We start from the raw sequence: 16,417 nt of genomic DNA on the forward strand, positions 1-16,417 counted from the left end.
GACACGAACACAGAATATTAGATATTTTATATTTTTTTGCCATGCAATTTCTCAAATTCATGTCAAAATATTTTTAATGGCCCTAAAAATTTGTTCTGTTTGACTCACCGTTTCACATTACAGTATATTACGTCAACCTCTTTTCGCAAATGTAGCTGATTTTTTCACCTCGGTTCCAAAACCCCTTTGTTTTGCCTTCCTAAAGGCTGGAATACACTACACAATTTTTGCCCCGATTTTCCCTCGATTTACAGTGTGGAGAAGTTGACACCAGTTGCTGAAAGTCAGAGCCAGTCTGCAGATTTGAGTTGACAGATTTAATAGAAAGTCACAGACTCCGATGCTCTAGACGGTTCACCAATCACAACCCACTGGGCCAGCTGACCAATCAGGGCACATTTCATATTTTCATCAAAACAGGAATTAAACAGGGCGTTTGAGACAGACTGGGAAGAGAGTAGCTGCAATAATGTGAAATGTGAAAAATAATGCATTTTTTAAACAACCAAGCATGAAAACCTATTCTTGTACACCCCAAAAACCAAATCAAGACTTTGTAAAAGGGCTTAATTGGAGCCCTTTAAGTGTTCCGAGGATCCCGGCACCCGGTTAAGAACCTCTACTTTAAGCCCAAAACCCACTGCACGATTTTAGCAATCCTATAAGATCACTGCATATCACACTGTGCGACATGGATCTAATAAACTTGGCTACGATGTGTGTAGACTGTATGATGATGGCACCTATTGACTTGTATAATACGACGCACGTTACTATAAAATAATAAAACGTCATCAGCATGCGCTAGTGGTAAACAAAAAGAGCATGATAAATTACACTTTAGCAGTTGTATTTTTTATGTGTGCTGAAAAGAAGTGGAAGCGGTGTAAGAGGAAGGGATAAGAGCTTGAGGTAAGCAGTTTTGTTTTAGCGCCATTGTCGCATTGATTTCGATTTCATGCCGCATTTTTATTGGTTGGTCAGTAAATCTTTGGTTGCAAGATCGTGACAACAGCCGTCTTTGAAACTCCCTCACTGTACGACACTGGACCACCAATTAGGAGCCACGATCACAGAAATCGCCACGATTGATTCACGATGCCAGTCTTTCGTCTGGGACAGCTGAAAATCGTGCAGTGTGTTTAGGGCTTTAGTCTAATAATGAATTCCTGAGACTCAAGGTGTATGTGTATAATTCAAGTTGAACTGGTTGAATTATGTGTTCAGTAATGTCTTGCCATTAGTCTGACATTTCAAAAAAGACCACCCATTTTGCATGCTGAGGATAATCATATACTGTGTTGGGAAATAATGCATTTTCTGTTCTTTAGCACATTACCAGCACTCTAGCTCTTTATTTCCTGTGTGACCTATGAGTGGGCGATATTAGTCAGGCCTGGGGTGTCCGGGCTGTCTAAATCGAGTAACAGCTGACTTGACATCACTACATAGTACATACAAACTAGGAATGCTATTGTTTTTAACGAGAAACCTTTTATTCATTACGCAATAAACTGATCTCTACCTAACCATTTCTTTATGTACAACAATATAAACAACATTGGCAGAAACAGTATAGTGTAGTAACAATATTTAAAAAAATTGCAAATATTTCAAGTCTTCTGAGACCAGACAATATATCTTTGTGTGAGAAAACTGACCCAAAACTGATCATCATCACCATCCACCATCAAACATTGCCATCTGAAGAAGCATTATGTCAGCTTTGATGTGAAATGCAATTGACTCTTGTGACAGATTGTGAGTGTGACATGCTAATTTTTGGATATATCTATTTAATAAAGTGTAACTGCGTTCATGTTTAGTTTGCACCCTGTTCTTCAAATAAATATTTTATATTTTATTATATTTTATATATATATCTTTTTATTTATTGGTGGAATTAGGTGCTATGATACAGGGTAGGATTAGGTATATATAAAAAACATTTTTACTTTTAGATGCATGCAAAAATTTAAATGCATACTCAATTTTACTTTACTAATGAACAGTGCTGGAGACATCTTAGCCAGCAAAATAAGATATGTTAACAGCAAACAATTCAAAGCAAACTCGTCAATATAGCAACATCCATGGGTACCTTTAGCATCATAATAGTATTTATGCATTTACGTGCATGCATTTATCAGACACTTTTATATATTAAAGCGACTTTCATTGCATACAAGATAGACACACTGCATTCACACTTCATAACTGAAAGTATACTTTCACCATGAATAGATACCATATTTCCCCCCCTAAAAAAATATAACCCATTCATCAATTTTTTTATGGAACCTAGTTTATTTGATCTCTTCAGCAAGCTCTCTGAAATTATACTATATTAAAAAAATATGCTTTTGATGCCTCTGAAAGATTCATGAAAACATGAATGATCGCACTGCTGCTTACATTCTGAAAATGATGCTGGTGAAAACCATGTATTTTTGCAAATTGAAAACTACTACATTTTTGTGCACCCAAATGGTAGAGATGTCTCAAATTAGATTATAAAACACAAAATATGCTCTAACACTTAAGAGACCTGATAAAGCATTTTCAAATGGTAAACAAAGGAAACATTTTAATTCAAAATACCAAACAAATTGGAAACAGATGCATAAAACATAAGTCTGTAAGGCACAGTGAGTTTAGCATGCACACACACACACACACGTTTGTTTCTGTGAATTGTGGGGACTTTCCATGGACATCTATTACTTTTATACTGACCAAACGCTATTTTCTATCCCCTAACCCTAAACCTACCCCTTACAGAAAACCTGTTTGCATTGTTACACTTTCAGATAAACATCATTTACTATTTTTAATAATTTTTTCCCAATGTCAAAAATTTCAGGTTTTACTATCCTTGTGGGTACATTTGGTCCCCACAATGTAGCATAAACAAGTACACACACCACACACACACTAGCAGTTAGTAGTTCTCTGGGATGTGACTGGCTTGTCCCCAAAGTGTCTAGAATCCCAGCACTACTCAAACACCATCACAAATAGATCTGACCAAGCTTTGACCCAACAACTGAATGACACGCTGCCCCATCTTCCTCTCTCTCTCTCTCTCTCTCTCTCTCTGAAGTAAAGGATCTGCATTAAGATGGAGCTCTCATCTGAAGAGATCAGCAGAGCATCAACGACCGCCAAAGTCCTGCTTTAAATTCACTGGCAGCTAAAGTCCTACAATGTAAGTAACAAGACTGGTTATGTTCATTTATCTGGTCTCCTCTCAGCACATTGTCGTTATGGTCTTACACCAAGAAACACATGATGGAGGAAATGCTTTTCAAATGATTCCCTCAATTTTCAACCACACTGTAGCGCAAATGAATTATTCCCCCTCAGCATGGCTATTTCTACAGGAGCCTGTACAAAACAGGAGATTGCTCTCGCTGGTAAATTACAAAAAGAGCTGCTGATTTGGGCTTTTGTTGCACGTTCTGCACTTGGTTTACTGAATGAGTGGCAGATGAAACGTGGATTGAGAACCCACAATTCACTCCACAGATGCACGGGTTTAGATGCACAGATAGAAAACAGCATAAAATCTGTAACAAAAGAGAAAGAGAGTGAGCCAACGAGTGTGAGAGGGAAAAAGAAGAAGCAATCACTATACAAAATAAATAAATAAATAAAAGTGACGCTCATAAATACCAAATCAAATGTGAAATGATTTCTTTTATAGTCAGTGAGCTCGGGCCAACCAGCCGATGCGGCACACCACAACAAGTACTACTCTGAACAGCCTTATTTTCCACCCGAGAAGAAGGCAAAAAAGAGGAGAATAAGCATCCACGAGTAGCTGACAGCTTAAATCCTCTGTGTACTATAACAAAGACTTGTCTATTTTGGGAGCCACAATCATTAATCTATCCGAAGATGTCCCTTGGGCATGAATGTGTTCAAAAACAGGCAAATGAATGAAAATTAAGACTTAAAAGAATAACTTCTGTCATTGTTTATACACTCTCATGTTGTACCAAACCCATATGCTGGGCCCATATGCATTACTAAACAGGGAAAATTAGTGTTAAAGCGCAATTTCATAAAAGCTCAGATGGGAGGGGAACATTTTTCGTGTGATTTACTGACAATGCACACATTAAAGAACACAGACGCAGACAGATAATTTCCATAATGACCAGCGCAATCTACCAAGAGCAGCGCAAATTACAGCCTGCTTTAAGATGTGCTTTTTTGGGGCTTTAAATAATGGCTCAAATACCAGTAAATGGTGCAAATGTTAGTAAGTTGCATTGCGTGATTGATTTTAATACTCTCCTCCCATAAATTTTGCAAAGGGAAACTACAAATGCATGTTCAATAAGGTCAGGCGCAAAAATAACTGTCCATGCCATTTCAGTGCTAATTCTTCACTGCGCGTCTTTAGTAAATCCTGACAGTACTATTTTAATGCCAAAAGACGGTTTGCGCTGGCACAAGCTGTTAGTAAATCTGGCCCTTAGTGCATAAAAATCATTTTGACTTATTTGAAGGCGTTTTTGTTCTTGGTGTAGAATTCACCATTTTCACTCAGAAATTCCTAGTAAATTTAACAAATAATTATAAAGAAACAAGTAAATAGAATTTAAATGTAAAATTTGTAAGTAGAAATAATTAAATTGTACTTTCTTTGACATTTTTGTTCCACAGGGAAAATATGAATGCAGGTTTGGGATGGAATGAGAGTGAACACATTAGAATAAGTGAATTATATTTGGGTGAATAATTTCCATCTTTTAGGATGAAGAATTGAGTTCTTGCAAGTATTTTACCTTTGAATGTGCTTATGAAACATGCAGTGCCAATGCACAGCAAAGCACACAGCGAAGATCAGAGTTGAGGTGTATCTTGAGTTTTCTGCTCATACAGAGGTATACTCCTCTCTTTGCAGCCAGTCACTCTGTGTGTTGGCACATGTGTGACTGCAAACCAAGCTTGTTTTATTGGGTTGGCTTCTCAAAGCTCCATGCTCTCAGTAGGTGGTTCAAAAGCAGCGCCAGTCGCTCAAGGCTCTGACTCTGATGTTCTGTATCCTATAAAACATTCATGCTTTGTGTACAGACACTTTGTTTTACTTTAATAACTAGATTTTTGGTGGAGTGGCAGGGGATTTAACGTTTTATAAAGACTGGGAAGAAACTGTTGATTTTGCAGTTGGCTACTCCATTTGCTTCTTTCTATTTTAACCCTCCCTCCTGTTACACACATAGTTCAATTATTTATGCGTGTAAATATAATGAAAAAATAAATAAAAAGTTAGTAACATTATAGTATAACTGATAGAATGAGTTGGCTGTTGATAGCACCTTTGATTTAGATTGCCAGTTTGATTTGAAACCCACCACAGGGTGTCAACCCATCGACAGGTATCTTATAGAGTAACCCTTAAATTTTTTTAACTACAACACTCAGCTACTTGTCGGGGTATACATGTGTATGTGGTTTTCTACAAAAACAGAAAATGCACATAAGTATAAACATACTTAGTAGTAACCTTAGAAAACAATGTTATAAAACAGATATACATGCATATACTGAATAGTGGATTAAATACAGCAATTTGAAGAGGTGGTTGATTGCAATTTCACTTTTCTAATGTTAGTTAGTGTGTAATGTTGCTGTTTGAGCATAAACAATATCTGCAAAGTTACGACGCTGAAAGTTCAATGCAAACGGAGATATCGTTTTTTTTTTATTCTGGCAGTTTAATGCCTACCAAAACGGCTCGTAGGAACTACAACGAGTTACTTCCCGGGTACGTTACGTCACGAACCCAGATAAACACCGCCCCCGAGAACACGCAATGAAGGGGGCGAGGCCATGTTGTGCTGCTTTAAAGAAGAGGAAGAGAAAACTAGGGGTGCACGTAAAAATCTATTCATATATCAATGCAATTCTGTCTTCTAACGATTCTAATGGATTCTCAAGTTTCAAAATCAATGTTCTAAAGCAGTGGTTCTCAATCCTGTTCCTCGGGACCCCCAGCTCTGCACACGCTCTGCATCTCTCTCTCTCTCTCTCTCATTCAGATCATCAGCTCAGCTCCAACAATGAACTGTTCCATTTATACACTTATGTTCACATAGCTATGATAAACATTAAACATGGAAGTGCATGTGGTTGCCGTACTGTATTAAAGCTTTAATCAGGATAAAACCATATATTAAAAGCTAACACAAGCAGTAGCATTTACAAATAACAGCATATCTAAACGTATGAGACAACAACAAACAAAAACATACCATTAAGAGCCGTGCTTGCACAGGTTCTGTGCGATCCTCTTCACTAATATTCTTTGGGTCTCAATCAGGCTCAAATTGATAAGCAATATAGACGACACCATTGTTTACAATACAACCAGAGCGCATGCCGCTGTGTTGAGGGGCGGGACGATTAGACGCGCACTATGCTGTTTAACCAATCACAACACACGAGGCCAGCTAACCAATCTGAACCCATTGTGTATTTCTGAGGGAGAGGCTTCATAAAAGCAGGAAATGATCAGCACGTTTATAGGAGAAGGTACAGAGCGGTGTGGAATAAAGGTAAATTATGTGAAAAATAAAAACGAAGCATTAACACATGTTAGACTGCACTCCATAAACACAATCAAGCCTAGAAAAAAAACAAAAAAACAGTCAACCACCCCTTTAAGAATTATTTAGGTGGAACAAAGCTTATGTCATACATTGCCATAGATTAAACAGCACACAGCTTTGCTATCACATAGACTAGAATATAGCTTAACAGCGGTGCTTTGCATGGGCTTGTTCCACACACATATGCATTAGGCTATTTACGACTTAAGAATACTTGGAAATTAAAGCTTTGACAATTAAATTGCACTGAATCATACATGAAATTTAAATAAATAAAATCAATATAAACAACTAAGCATACATGTTATATATATAGAGCGCAAAATCGTTTTAAAGACACGATAGTCTAATGTTGTTAGCTTATATATGCTAATATACATCAGAACGGCAAAAGTATATATAAAACAGATTAAATGTAATGCACATATAATAGTTACAAAGATCAAATATCACACACTTACTTTTCATTGACGCACAACACACGTGAAAGCAATAAATATATAGTACAAGCAACGGCAGAAGTTTAGTGACCGCACCGGCGCTCTGACAAACTCAACTCTCAGCACCGTGGGTGGGATGCTCGCCTGTGTGTAGATCGGCAAATTCTGATTGGCTGCCGTGTGGGATGCTGTGCATCTGTCAATCTCAGCAGAAGAAAAAAGACGTGATCAGCACTCATATTATTCTAACAAATGAATGGCCTTTTTAACAATAACATTTAAATCATTTAATATGTTCTAATTAAATTAAAACCCAGCTGGCAGATATTATCTCTAAAACCCTAAATAAAAGTAATGGAACATTTTTCAATCAAGCTAAAATTTTGTTAATATTAATATTCTGTGTGAAGGTTCCCTTGTAAAAAAATAAATGCGCTTGATTGTATTAAATGTGCACATGTGCATATTTTTAAAGTATATTTTTGAACAGAAATGTACTTGCAGATAAAATAATATGAATGAAATATGAAATGAAGGACCACTTACCTGTGAGTACACTTTATTAAATATGTTTCTTAACACACTTAAAAAAATGATGTGATTAATAAATCATGGTAAGGTTTCCCCCCCTCTATTACTAACTCATCAAATAATTGAACCAATTTCAACTTCATTTTTTAAGTAATATAAGATTCAACTCAAGTTTTTATTTTTAAGTTGAAATTACTTGTACAGTCAGTTTGAATACACTTAAATATTTAAGGTAGCAACTTAACTTAGTTTTTAAGTTGAAGTAGGTGGATTTTTTTTTTGTGTAATGTAATTTTAAAATTACATATAAAGATGAACTTAAGTCCTTACGTGGGTTGAGAAACACTCTAAAGTTCAGCTAACTGATTTTAATATGAATTGAAACTATAATACATTTGTCTGAAAACATTACATTAAGTTCGCGCTTAAGTATTTTCTTTTACACTTCCGTAATAACTCTTTTCAAAAGTATTCTAAAGTGTTCAACAAGGTTTAGAAAGACACATCAATTATTAGTGACTATTTTAATGTCCCTAGTAATTCAGCTCATTTGAACCGCATTGCTATCATTTCCTGTTGGTCAGTAATTGTGAGTTAATCTGTGGCTATCAGCCTGCTGCACAAGAGCCATGGGTACTGGAATTTACAAAGTGCCTGCTTGCTGACTCATCCAGAATGAATGTTTAGAGAGTTATTGCCCCTCTGGCTGAATGAGGTTTGCAATCTTTCAGACTCTCCCCATCCTGCTGTAACTTGATCAGTGTGTCTGATATGAGGAAATATTTTTATACTTGTCAAACCCAATAGAGCCATCATCGATGAAAGCTTTGGGTTGCCTGTTACCTAATCTGGTCACAATGAGAACATTAATCACTCCCTCTCTCAATTACTGTTATTTCCTTCTGTCTTTCTCTGGCTTTTCATACCCATGATTAAGACAAACACGGATGGGCTTGTGGAAGAGTTTCTGAGAGCTGAACTTCTAAATGAAAGTGCATTTCTCTTGTCCATATCTCTAGAGCTTTCTGAGACCCTGGACCCAAATTCATTGATCTACTTTCTGTAACACAAAAATGGGATCTGAACAGGGAAAAATACGCATTTGATGAACATTCAATGCAATATGCAACACCCATCAACAAGGTTCAAAGATTTAGCAGCCCAAATATCATATATGTCCATATATCATATCAGCCCATATATCAGTAAATGACACTTCAGATTAACTGTCATCCAATGACATCGACAACCTGCAGGGAACATTCACTATCTAAATGCTACTCCTGGTTTATTGAACAAATATAAGACACAGCCTCCAGGGATATTCCAAGAGGATCCGTTTGTGATCTAATCTGTTAAATGACTTCCAATATATACGTTTATGAGAAGATAATTCTGTAAATGTCAATCAAAATAAACCCTTCAAAACTTAGCATGTGTTTCCAACATAATAGCGGGGGATAGAAAGGTATCTGGAGAGCATTGTTCTACTATCTCAATTTAGCTACATATGTGATCATCTGAAACTAATTATCCCCCCCAAATGACCCCCAAATTGTCGTCAAAACACATGTAAACATTTACTCACATCACTTACAATCTATAATCCATCAATAAAACTTACTAGCAGATGGTGCCACCATTGTGATTTCATAGGCTGTTTAGGAACTCAATTGCTTCCCATCTAAATTCATAGAGGGAGATTATGTGCGTAATCAAATGAGTGGCTCTAAATGAATGTGTTTGTATGGCGTTTCAGAGAGCGCTGGTCTGAGATCAGGGCGAGTATGTGGGCTGTGAGGCTGAGCTGTGAAAGAGTAGAGGCAATAAGCCCCTTGAGCCTTTTATTATGACAACATTATGACTGGCAACCAGTCATCAATTACAGTCTTGAGCAAACGGGCAGTAAAACAGGACAGGGAGAGAGATAAAGGATAGCAAAACATGGGGCGTATAAAAAAAATGGTAAGGCAATAAGACAACAGGATGTTGAATTGGAATGGCATGAAGAAGAATTAATTGAATATTAACGCATTAGTTATGGTACACAATCTTAATGTTCTGTGTATAAGAACACTAGGCCATGCTATTATAAGGATCAGCTGAAAAATGTCACTATGAACTACTTGCTCATTAACATGCATATTACTAACATATTGGTTATTTATTAAAGCACATATTAATTCCTTTATTCTGCATGACCATATTTTAGATCTCTAAACCCTACCCCATACCTAAACTTACTAACTATTACTAAGCAGCAAATGGATGGGTTTACTGAGGCAAAAGTCACGGTTAATAGTTATTTAGTAGTGAGATTTGGTCTCCAAGACTGAACTACGGTGGCCGAGAAGTGCTAAACAAATCACAATTCTGAAATCAAAATAACAAATTACAAACGCAAATGCAAGTCTAAAAAACAAAATAAAAATTCAGAAAGCACAACAACAATTCAGAAAACATTATAACAAGTCAGAAAACACAATGACAAATCCGAAAACAAATTTACAAGTCAGAAAACACAACGACAAATCAGACAAACCGGAAAAGGTAGGTATAGTTTGAGACAACGCCATTGGTTTGGGATTACTCACCACTGACTGGACGAGACATCTGTCAATCAACGTATACAGGGAAGAACCAGCCGAAGAACAGCAGAGTCGTGGTAGAAAGTTCGGAGATGGTATTAAAGTAGCTCAGTTTAAATGTATTGTATGAATTGCCCTTACTATGGAATAAAAAATACGGGCTGTCTATTTACATTTAGTTAAAAGTGACTGAAAATAATCAGCTCCAGTGGCGCAGATGGATAAATGCGTGTTGTTGGCTTTTTGACGCGATCGACCCGGCTTCGATCCCGTCTTTTGCCGAACTTTTTTTCCCTCCCTTTTCAAATCTCGTATTAGCAATGGATTCTATTTACACTAAGTGAAAATACCTATTTACACTGTTAAAATAGCAGGATTTCTACTATCAAGTATACTACTTGTTGCAAATAGTGGCAATTATCTGCACTTCAGTATTGTAGTACATTATAAAACAGTATGCAATAATAACGTATTGAGTGTAAATTATAATTTTAATTTTAACTATTAAATGGATGCCACCTTATTGGTACAATAAAGCCCTCCCTACACCTACCCTAACCCTACCCGATACTTTATTTTCAACTTTTTGATCATTTCTTTAATTTTTATTGAAAATAAATGCCTTTACGATGGGATACGAGATTTGAAAAGGGAGAAAAAAAAGTTCGGCAAAAGGCAGGATCGAACCGGGGTCGATCGCGTCAAAAAGCCAATGGCAGGTGCTTATCCATCTGCGCCACTGGAGCTGATGTTTAATAGTTGCTTTTAACTAAATGTAAATATACACTCCGTATTTTTTATTCCATAGTAAGGGCAATTCATACAATACATTTAAACTGAGCTACTTTAATACCATCTCCGAACTTTCTACCACGACTCTTCTGTTCTTCGGCTGGTTTTTCCTGTATACGCTGATTGACAGATGTCTCGTCCAGTCAGCAGTGAGTAATCCCAAACCAATGGCGCTGTCTCAAACTATACCTACCTCTTCCGGTTTGTCTGATTTGTCGTTGTGTTTTCTGACTTGTAAATTTGTTTTCGGATTTGTCGTTGTGTTTTCTGACTTGTTATTTTGTTTTTGAATTTGTCATTGTGTTTTCTGACTTGTTATAATGTTTTCTGAATTGTTGTTGTGCTTTCTGAATTTTTATTTTGTTTTTTAAACTTGCATTTGCGTTTGTAATTTGTTATTTTGATTTCAGAATTGTGATTTGTTTAGCACTTCTCGGCCACCGTACTGAACCCTACATTTTTCAATATGATTCCCATTTTCATTTATATCTGCATTCATGTATTCCATGTTCTGAAAAGAGAAAGCCATTGCTATGACGTGAAGTATAATTGCTGTTTTTGCTTTGATGACCTAAAAGAAAAGTTGAAAAATAAATAAATAAATGAAATATTAAATACTTAAAATATTTCATCAAAGGTTCAGTCACCTCCACCACTAACCAGTTCATAAGACATACATAAACATATGCACTTTCATAAGATGTAAAATGTATGTAAACAGAGATCTTATTATAAAAGGGCTCGTAAACATCCGCATCATGGCACTGTGCAAAGCATTAGTGAACCGGATTAAGAAGATATTCAAGGCATTCAAGCATTTAAATATTTTTTAGGTTTTTTTCTTCTCTCTTCTCTCTTCTCTCTATTGTTTGGGTTATTTCGGGTCTACAAAACTTTCAATCCATTCAAAATGTCATTCGGATTGAGCTCAATCAGACTGATTGAGGTGTTTACATAAAGGCTTTTCAATCTGATTGAGCCATCAATCCAATTACTAATGGATTATTTGGGTGCATGTAAATGTAGATGTAGATCCTGTTTGCAACCTCAGTTCACATTCAATTCAACTTCAATGAATTGAACTAGAAAATAAAATGCATGATCAGTTCAATTCTGAAAACTTGCACATGAGTGTTTGCATGAGCTAGAGAGACATTTTATCAGTATTTCCTCTGTGTGACCATGGAAAGAGGAACGATATTGACCACAGCTGTAGCTGGCCTTACATTTCTGCTGAAATATTATCTCCATGCCTGGCTGCAACATCTGCTTAAAGAAAGAAAAAAAAAATCAACAACAACAACAACGCAAGCCTGTCTTCCCTCCAAGTTGATTAAAATTGATTCTGTGCTTGCACAAGCATGTGGGTCTCCTCAGATGGAACCAAATTACTCTGAAGAGCTCTAGTGCTGCTCAGCTCCTCTAGGACCACAGCAAAGCATTAGTGGTGTGCTTACGAGAATAAAACAAAATTAAAGAAAATAAACAGTATGTAGTTGAGATGCTGCCTAGGGAATCTGGTTCCTGGCGGTTAATCGGGTGAGTCTTAAAGACACTTTCATACTAGAAGGTTTGGAGCAGACCTACTAATGTGAACTCCGGTACGATGTGTAATTGCCTTCGGAGAGCAGCACACGTTCTGCCCATCAGCAGACAAACGCAAGTGCTGTTCTGTGCAAGTTATGAGGTAAATCCAAAGGCATAAATAGTTTAGTGACATAATTGCCATATTCTTCTCTGGAGTACCTAGCAACAGTGGTAAACATGCAATTTAATACTCAAACATACTGTGGACGCAATGTGAAAAAATAAAAAAATAAATAATAAAAATAAAAACAAACACTTTTGGGGTAAAGTACGTAAAACCAAACTCTTCTTCAGACCAAGCAATCAAAGTAAGTGTGAAAACAACTTAAACCTCATAGAAACCCCCAGCCTGAAATTAAATTTTTTCGAATTGGCTCCATTATGCTTTCTACATAACAGAATGTTCTGCTCTGAGCCCTTTGCAAGCTGTTTACAGAGATGGCCTGCAGCAAATTACCCATCATGCATGCCGACTGTGAATAATTCATTCACCTTCTGTGGAGTATTGCGGAGGGAGACCTCTTCATTTCCCAGTCATACTTTTAGCTCTAATTTGGGGTCTCTGATTAATTATTCCTCCCATTAAGTACATGATTGCAAGATTTTCATGACGATAATTTCCCAGAAACTGGGAATTCTTAGCTATCCGAAGTCATTGCTGTAAGCTGGCAATTTACCGCATAGATTCCTCACCCTGCGCTTCCAGCACGATTCCAACATCTGAGGTCAGCGAGAATATAGAAATGCTAATGAGCTCCTAATAAACACCCGTTGAGGACTGGTTAGGCCCATTTTGTTTCATGTCTCGTACTACCGAGGGAAGCTAATGAGGAGGAACTGGAATGCTGAGGCCTGATTCCTCAGTGTAAGGTCTTCACTTGCTACTACTTTATATTCTTTGAAATAAATAACCACTCATTATTCATGCATGTAGTATGAGTTATCCACATGGGTGAAGAGGAGAATTCTGATATGACTCCCAACTGAGAAGCTCATGGCCATCCATGAACTGACCTCCCACTACAGCCAGACAGAAAGAAGTGTTCCTTTGCAAATCACAATGTAATTATGACACTTCCATCTCTGGAAAGATCTGGCCCGCACTTTCAGGACAGTTCTCATTCGCACCTCGCCTTGTTGGCCAAATCGAATGTCCTCAAACATGCACTTTGCATAATACATGTGGTTTCGAAGAAGATTGGAGGCCCACGCTTGCATGAGACCAGTAATCTGGGAATGACGTGTTTGTCACAGCCAAAGATCAGCATGAAAACAGTGAAAAATCAGACAGGATTCAGTAGCGTTGCTGTAAAAGCGTCACAGTGCTGCTGTGGCATTTGCTGTGATTTGCACATGTGAGATGGAGCCCAAAGATGTAAAGTTCTTCAGGTATGGCAGAGGGATGGAGTGGAGAAAGATGGGCCAACAGCTGCTCTTTGAAATGCTGAAATACCTGCTGACAGTTACAGAGTCCTGCAGAGAGATACTGAAAGAGAGGCAGCAGGATAATAAGAAGGCTTTGATCTCTGCGGCTTGGGCGAAGTAGTCTTTTCTTGAATCTGTGTTTGTATGTGTGTGTGAATGTATGCCTCTGGATGGATAGGTGTTGTAAGTTTGTCCTTTAGACAGTATTATTTGGTACAATAAAAAGCTCCAACTTGAAATTTTAAGTGGATGAGTTGCATTTGAACCACACATTTTATATTAATGCGACAAGTTTATATGTTGCTTGGCAACTGTTAAAGGCTTAGCATTAGTAGGCGGAAGAATTGTTTATTTCAATGTCTATTATCTATAATAAATGTGTCTGTTGAATAATTACAGTATATACTGCAATTCAAATGGTGTTGACTTTGATTCTGCTATTTGATTTGTGTCATTCAATTACATGGTCAAAATGCATTACTTAAAGAATATTTAGCATTTAAAATGAATGGAATCTTAAAAACAAAATATAATTACAATAATAATTTATAAAAAATTACATCAAATGTACTTTACATAATCTGTATAAAAAATAAAAACTTAGTGCCTTGAGATATTGGACAGCAAATGTTTCCATACTTCCTAGTATATAGTATAGTATATTGTGTATAGTATAATAGTATATTGGATAATGTATCATCCTGTATGTTATATCCTGTATGTTATATGTTGCAATTTAGCAGTAAATGCACATCATTTCCCTTATATTTATGATACCTTCACATAGACTTTTGCCGGTATTCGGTAATGCGGTATATCACGGTAATGAATATGCACGATATTGTTATCATGGGCACTTCTAAATACCGTGAATAATTATATATTACAAATTATTCTGAATTTTGAATGCATTTTAAGAATACTTTTCCCATAAACTGGTCAAAATGCACAACACCGCTGTATGCTGCGTGAAAGACGTGTGCGCACTCTGATGTAAACAAGCGCGGACGAGAAGCACATGGCGGAACACGTGAGAGACGCTCTGGATGAAAGCGCACTTTCACTCTCTGACAGCAGATGGCGCTAAACTGCAGAAATAATAATAATAATAATAATAATAATAATAATAATAATAATAATAATAATAATAATAATAATAATAATAATAATAATAATAATACATTTAAATGCAGCCGTTACCCCGGAAACCCTGTAAACAAAGCAGCTGCACTACTTTCTGTTTCTGAAAGGTGTTTAAATGATTTAAACAGCCATTCAGATTTGTGTATTTGCTATGATGTTCATCACAGCGCCAAATACTTAAATATTTAGACTTAATAGGCTATTTATTTTCAAACTTTTTTTTTACATTTTAATCTGGACTACAACATGCCCTAGATATTGTTTGAAAGTGTTTTGATTCTTTATTGTTCGGTCACACTTTACATTAGGGCTTCATTAGTTAACATTAGTTAATTCATTAGTTAACATAAACTGCCAATTAAAAATTCTTCTGAACATTCATTAATCTTAGGTATTCCAATATTTAATAACAGGATGTTAAAATCGAGAGTTGCAGCTGTGTTATTTAATGAGCTAACATGAACTAAGACTTGTATTTTTTAAACAAGGATTAATAACTTCTGTAGCAAATGTAGCTATTGCTCATTGTGAATGTTAATGCATTAACTAAGGTTAACTAATGAGGTCTTATTGTAAAGTGATACCTATTGGTCTTTATAGTTCTTTTGCACTTTAATTTAATTTTGCATTTAAATGTTCAGTTATTTTTGTTATAAGAAAAAAGTTATTAAACCTGTTATACTGTATTATGACAGCACTTTTTTTTTTAACTTAATTTGAATATCGTGATAATACCGTATACCGTAATAAAAGCATTAGCAATTAATCGCAACATGAAAATTTGATACCGGCATATCCCTATTTATAAGTAATCTCAAATGGGACTCAGGATGCATCCACCTTTCCCCCCTTTTTTTGGTCCCCCAAACACAAAAGTGCAATTACATCAGTGGTTTCAAGTATTTTCAAATTCATGTTGCATTATGTTGCATGCAAAAGTATGTCAATAGTTTACATCCTTATGCATATTTTTGTCATGAGATATTCATGAGTTGCACAGCACAGGCCAAGGTCAAAGCACAGATGCTTTTTCATGAGCTACACTAACAGATCCAAAGGCATATGTTTTTTTCTTTAAAAATAACACCTCTGGAGAAGCAAAGCCTATTTTAATCGCAGGTATTTGTACAATTACCTTTACACAGTATCCACTGCACAGCAATTAACTGTGAAAAAAAGAAGAAGAAAAAAAACAATAACAACCAAACAAGTTGATTATTTGAAGAAAAAGCAAAAAAGTATTTGCTCTGCCAAAATGTAATAAATTATCCCTAAGAGAGAAACTTTA

This window comes from Sinocyclocheilus rhinocerous, unplaced genomic scaffold (genome assembly GCF_001515625.1).
Source record: "Sinocyclocheilus rhinocerous isolate Xijiao unplaced genomic scaffold, SAMN03320098_v1.1 scaffold82, whole genome shotgun sequence".
NCBI lineage: Eukaryota > Metazoa > Chordata > Actinopteri > Cypriniformes > Cyprinidae > Sinocyclocheilus > Sinocyclocheilus rhinocerous.